The sequence below is a fragment of the Dipodomys ordii genome, unplaced genomic scaffold, assembly GCF_000151885.1.
Source record: "Dipodomys ordii isolate 6190 unplaced genomic scaffold, Dord_2.0 Scaffold19, whole genome shotgun sequence".
In the NCBI taxonomy this organism is placed as follows: Eukaryota; Metazoa; Chordata; class Mammalia; order Rodentia; family Heteromyidae; genus Dipodomys; species Dipodomys ordii.
Window position 1 is genome coordinate 11,252,792 of NW_012267235.1, and position 4,907 is coordinate 11,257,698.

Below are 4,907 nucleotides of genomic sequence, written 5' to 3' on the forward strand. Positions count from 1 at the left end.
CTCCAATTAACCACACAAAAACTAGAAGTGGAGCTGTGGCTCAAACTGGTAGAGTGTTAGCCTTGAGCAGAAAAGTTCAGAGATAACACTCAGGCTCTGAGTTCAAGCCCCTCAACTGACTGCTTTCCCCCCCACCCCCTCAAAAAAGGTAGATTGGTGCCGGTAGGTCATTCTATAATCCTAGCTACTCAAGAGGCTGATATCTGAGGATCAGATCAGAGTTCCAAGCCAGCCCAGGGAGGAAAGTCAATGGGACTGATCTCTAGTTAGCTACTAAAAAAGTCAGAAATAAAGCTGTGGCTCAAAATGGTAGAATACTGGCCTTGAACAAAAACATTCAAGAATAACACCCAGGCTCTGAGTTCAAGCCCCAGAAGTGGCACGCGTGCATGCACGTGCATGCACCCCCCCCCACACACAAATGAAGTGGCTGGGAAGGTGGCTCAGTGGTAGAGCGCTTGTCTTGCATGCATGAGGCCCTGGGTTCGATTCCTCAGCACTACATAAGCAGAAAAAGCTGGAAGTGGCGCTGTGGCTTAAGTGGTAGAGTGTTATCCTTGAGCTGAAGAGTTGAGGGACAGTGCCCAGGCTCAGAGTCAGACCCCACAACTGACAACAACAAAATAAAAATAAAAAAGTAAATGGTGGGGCTGGGAAGGTGACTCAGTGGTAGAGCGCTTGCCTTGCATGCATGAGGTCCTGGGTTCGATTCCTCAGCACCATATAAGCAAAAAAAAAAGCCGGAAGTGGCTCAAGTGGTAGAGGGCTAACCTTGAGCTGAAGAGCTGAGGGATAGCGCCCAGGCCCAGAGTTCAGGCTCCACGACTGGACCCCCAAAAAAAAAAAAAAGTAAATGGTGGAAACTTATAATTAAATAAGTTACATTAAGACTGCTGATTTCTTGGAGATAAGAATCTCACACCTTCCTGCCCAGACTGGCTTCAAATCAAGATCTTCAGATCTCAGCTTCTTATATCACTAGGATTGCAGGTGTGATCCACTGCTCCAGTAGCCAGTGAACTTTTAATATAACTCTTCATTGCTTTATTCTCATTCATGTGTAGAAGTAAAAATAATCAATTTTCATGCTGGAACTATACTTGTCATTGGGATACAGCTCCATTTATGAAATGATAGCTACAAGCATAAAGAATACTGTAAAGCTGGGCGCCGGTGGTTCACGCCTGTAATCCTAGCTACTCAGGAGGCTGAGATCTGAGGATCATGGTTCAAAGCCAGCCTGGCCAGTAAAGTCTGTGAGACTCTTATCTCTAATGAACTACTAAAAAACTGGAAGTGGTGCTGTGGCTCAAGTGGTAGAGCGCTCACCTTGAGCTGAAGAGCGCAGGGAGCATACCCAAGCCCAGAGTTCAAGCTCCACGATCGACCAAAAAAAAAAAAAAAAAAAAGAATACTGTAGACCTGGGGACATAGCTCAGTAGTAGAGCACTTGCCTAACATGTGTGAGGCCCTGGGTTTCATCCTCAGCACACACAAAATGTATTACTATTTACAAATTCTGTGCTACAATACTTGATAGCAAAAAACTTCGTAATAAACTTACGTATAGTTAATTGTTCATTGTTTACCAGCCCAGTCTGCATTGCCATCCTGAGAAATTGCTCATTGCCAATGACTGTTTTTCTGTGTGTGTGTGTGTGTGTGTGTGTGTGTTTCCCCAGTCCTGGGGGCTTAACTCAGGGCCTGGACACTGTCACTAAGTCTCTCTGTGCTTAAAGCTAGCATTCTACCACTTGAGCCACAGCACCACTTCCAGCTTTTTCTGTGTCTGTGGGTACTGAGGAATTGAGCCCAGGGCTTCATGCATGCTAGGCAAGCATTCTACCACGAAGCTACATTCCCACTTCCCACTCCCGCCCCCGCCCCTTTTTTTTGGGTGCTGGTACAAAGGCTTGAACTGAGAGCCTTGTTTATTTGCAGCTGGCAATATACCATTTGAGCCACACCTCCAGTCTAACGTTGCTGGTTATTTTTTCTGCCCATTCTAGATTCCAACCATGATCCTCAGATCTCAGTCTCCAGCATAGATAGGATTACAGTCATGATCTACTGGTGCCCATTGTTAGGAAAATAAAGGGAAAAGGTAGAAAACAGGCCAGACTCAATCTTCCACAGGCAAAGACTGTTTCTTGAGATAGAGCAGCAAGGGACACAGCCTTCCCGTGGGTTTGAAGACTGTGTCAAGAAGCTGGGACTGGAGTTGGGTTTTTTGAGGTCTGAGTGAGGAGGCAGAGGTTAATGAAAAAGCCATTAGGTCTAGGGAGTGGGGGGCTTTCTGGTTGGGCCCACAATGGAATGTTTACAGCTGGGTTTAGGTAGATTGCCCTGGCTGCAAATCAAGCATGTCCATGCATACCTGGGTTTTGCCTGGTGTCTGTATGTGCCTGGGACAATAGGGTGGGGGTCAGTCCTTCACCCATTGCTGGTTATTTTGGAAATGCAGTCTTGCAGACTTTTTGGTGTGGTCTGATCTGCCATCCTCCAGGTCTCAGTTTCCTTAGCCACTGGGATTATAGGCATGAGCCACTGGCACCTGGCTGGCTCATAAACATTTATTGAAATGAAATTGGAATTTATTTAAATAAAACATGCATTTATTTAAATAAAGTTTTTTTTCGTCGGTCGTGGGGCTTGAACTCTGTGCTTGGGTGCTGTCCCTGGGCTCTTCAGCTCCAGGTGAGTGCTCTACCATTTAAGCCACAGCACCACTTCTGGTTTTCTAGTGGTTTATTGGGGATATGAGTCTCATGGAGTTTCCTGCTCGGGCTGGCTTTGAACCATGATCCTCAGATCTCAGCCTCCTGAGTAGCTAGGATTACAGGCACGAGCCACCGGTGCCTGGCTAAATAAAGTATTTATTTAAATTAAACAGCACTAGACTGTCCCTTTCACCTGCCCCTTAAATATTGGTGATTACTTCTTCCTTGGCTGACTTATCCACATCTGTTTTATGTGTGTGGAGGGGTCCCTCAGGGCCTTCCTCACATGCTACAAAAGCTCTTTACCACTGAGATGCAACTCCAGCCCAGATCTTACCTTTAAACACCATTTGATGTTTTGATTTCAAATCTCAGCTTTCTAGACCAAGGAGCAAACTGTACAGCCAGATTGCTTGCCCACTACTAAGTACAGTCTTCCCTCCTTGGCTGTCTAATAGGCAGCAGGTCACTTTACCCTAAATTTACCTGCCTCAGGCTCTTCATCTGTACTTCAGATTCAGTTACTAGGAATACTTTGGTTATTTTTCAAAGGCTTTGCCAATTAACATGAGAAACAAATTGATGTGAGTGGTCATCTAGATAGGATGGGTGGGGCTAATATTTTGAAGAGACCTCCTCACAATCTCAGAAATCAGGAGACCTGCAGGCTAAACTCTGAGGGCTTGAGCCTTGGGGCTGGAATCCTAAACAGTCCTCTCTCCTGGCAAGGGATCTGGGATGGCAAGAGGAGGTCTGTCAACTTCCATAAAACTGTGGTTGATGGGGGCTGGGAAGGTGGCTCAGTGGTACAGCACTTGCCTTGCGTGCATGAGGCCCTGGGTTCGATTCCCCAGTACCATATAAGCAAAAAGAAAAAAGCCGGAGTGGCGCTGTGGCTCAAGTGGTAGAGTGCTAGCCTTGAGCTGAAGACCAGGGTTCAGGCCCCATGACCGGACCCCCCCCCAAAAAAAATAACTTGCATAAAATTGTGGTTGCAGGGCTGGGAAGGTGGCTCAGTGACAGAGTGCTTGTCTTGACTGAATGAGGGCTTGGGTTTGATTCCTCAGTCCCACATAAGCAGAAAAAGCTGGAAGTGGCACTGTGGCTCAAGTGGTAGAGCACTAGCCTGAGCTGAAGAGCTGAGGGACAGCGCCCAGGCCCAGAGTTCAGGCCCCATGACCAACACCAACAACAAAATTGTGGTTGCTACCACTACTACCACTGATCTGGCACCTGCACTGATCTGCACTGATCTGGGAGTTTGGACACTTTTGCTTTTTCCACCCAAAGACAGCTTGGTGGTTTCCTATCGGTTACACCTTCCGTAGGAGCCCAGTGGCGGGGTTCCAGCAGCTTTTCCAGAACTCGGAACTGCCACAGGAACTCCGCGCTGTTCTGCCTGCCTTGGCCGTGGCCCTGCTTCTGGTGAGTGCGGTAATCCATGAGCTCCCAAGGCCTCAGTTCGTCACGTTCCCTTCTGGGGACACCAGGTAGACAGGGACCCATTCCATCTGGTAACCTCTTCAGCACTCCCCAGACTCCCCGCCCACGGCAGGACAGCCCTTTGGGGTGCCTCTTGTGCGCGCTGGATGGATGACCTTTGTCTCCAGGACATGTTAAACCCGAGCGCCTTCTCTTGATTGCAGTAAGGCCTGGCCAACATACAGACGGGATGATCAGACTGGATGTCCCCAGAACGGGCTTCCGGTTGTAATAGCCTCAGATCTGGACGGGTTCTGCCGTGGCCGTGGTAGATGGTCAGATGGTAGATGTGCATCCAGGCTTTTCTTGCCTCCACATGTGTCTTCATGACTGCCAGTCTTGTCTGAGTTTCCTCTCCCCTCCCCTCTCTCCGCTGTGGGCAGCCCAGGGGAGCCCGGGTTACCCAGGGACCCCAAGAAAGTCCGGGCGGATTTTTCCACCGCCTGGCGGTGGCACTTCGGCGCCATGCTACGAAGGAGGGTACGGTTATTCTTAAAACTCAGTTTATCATAGAAAAGCCCGGCATGGCAGTAAGACCGCCCGTTCCTGGGTACCATGTAAAATAGAGAACTTCCCTTTTTCACACTCCTTCCTAATCTTACCCTGCTGTCCCACACCATTCCTAGGGAGAGACTTGCTCTCTAAATTCCAAGTCTCCTCCTCATTCCACAGTCCAAAATAGCCAACACCTATTCTCTCTTTTTT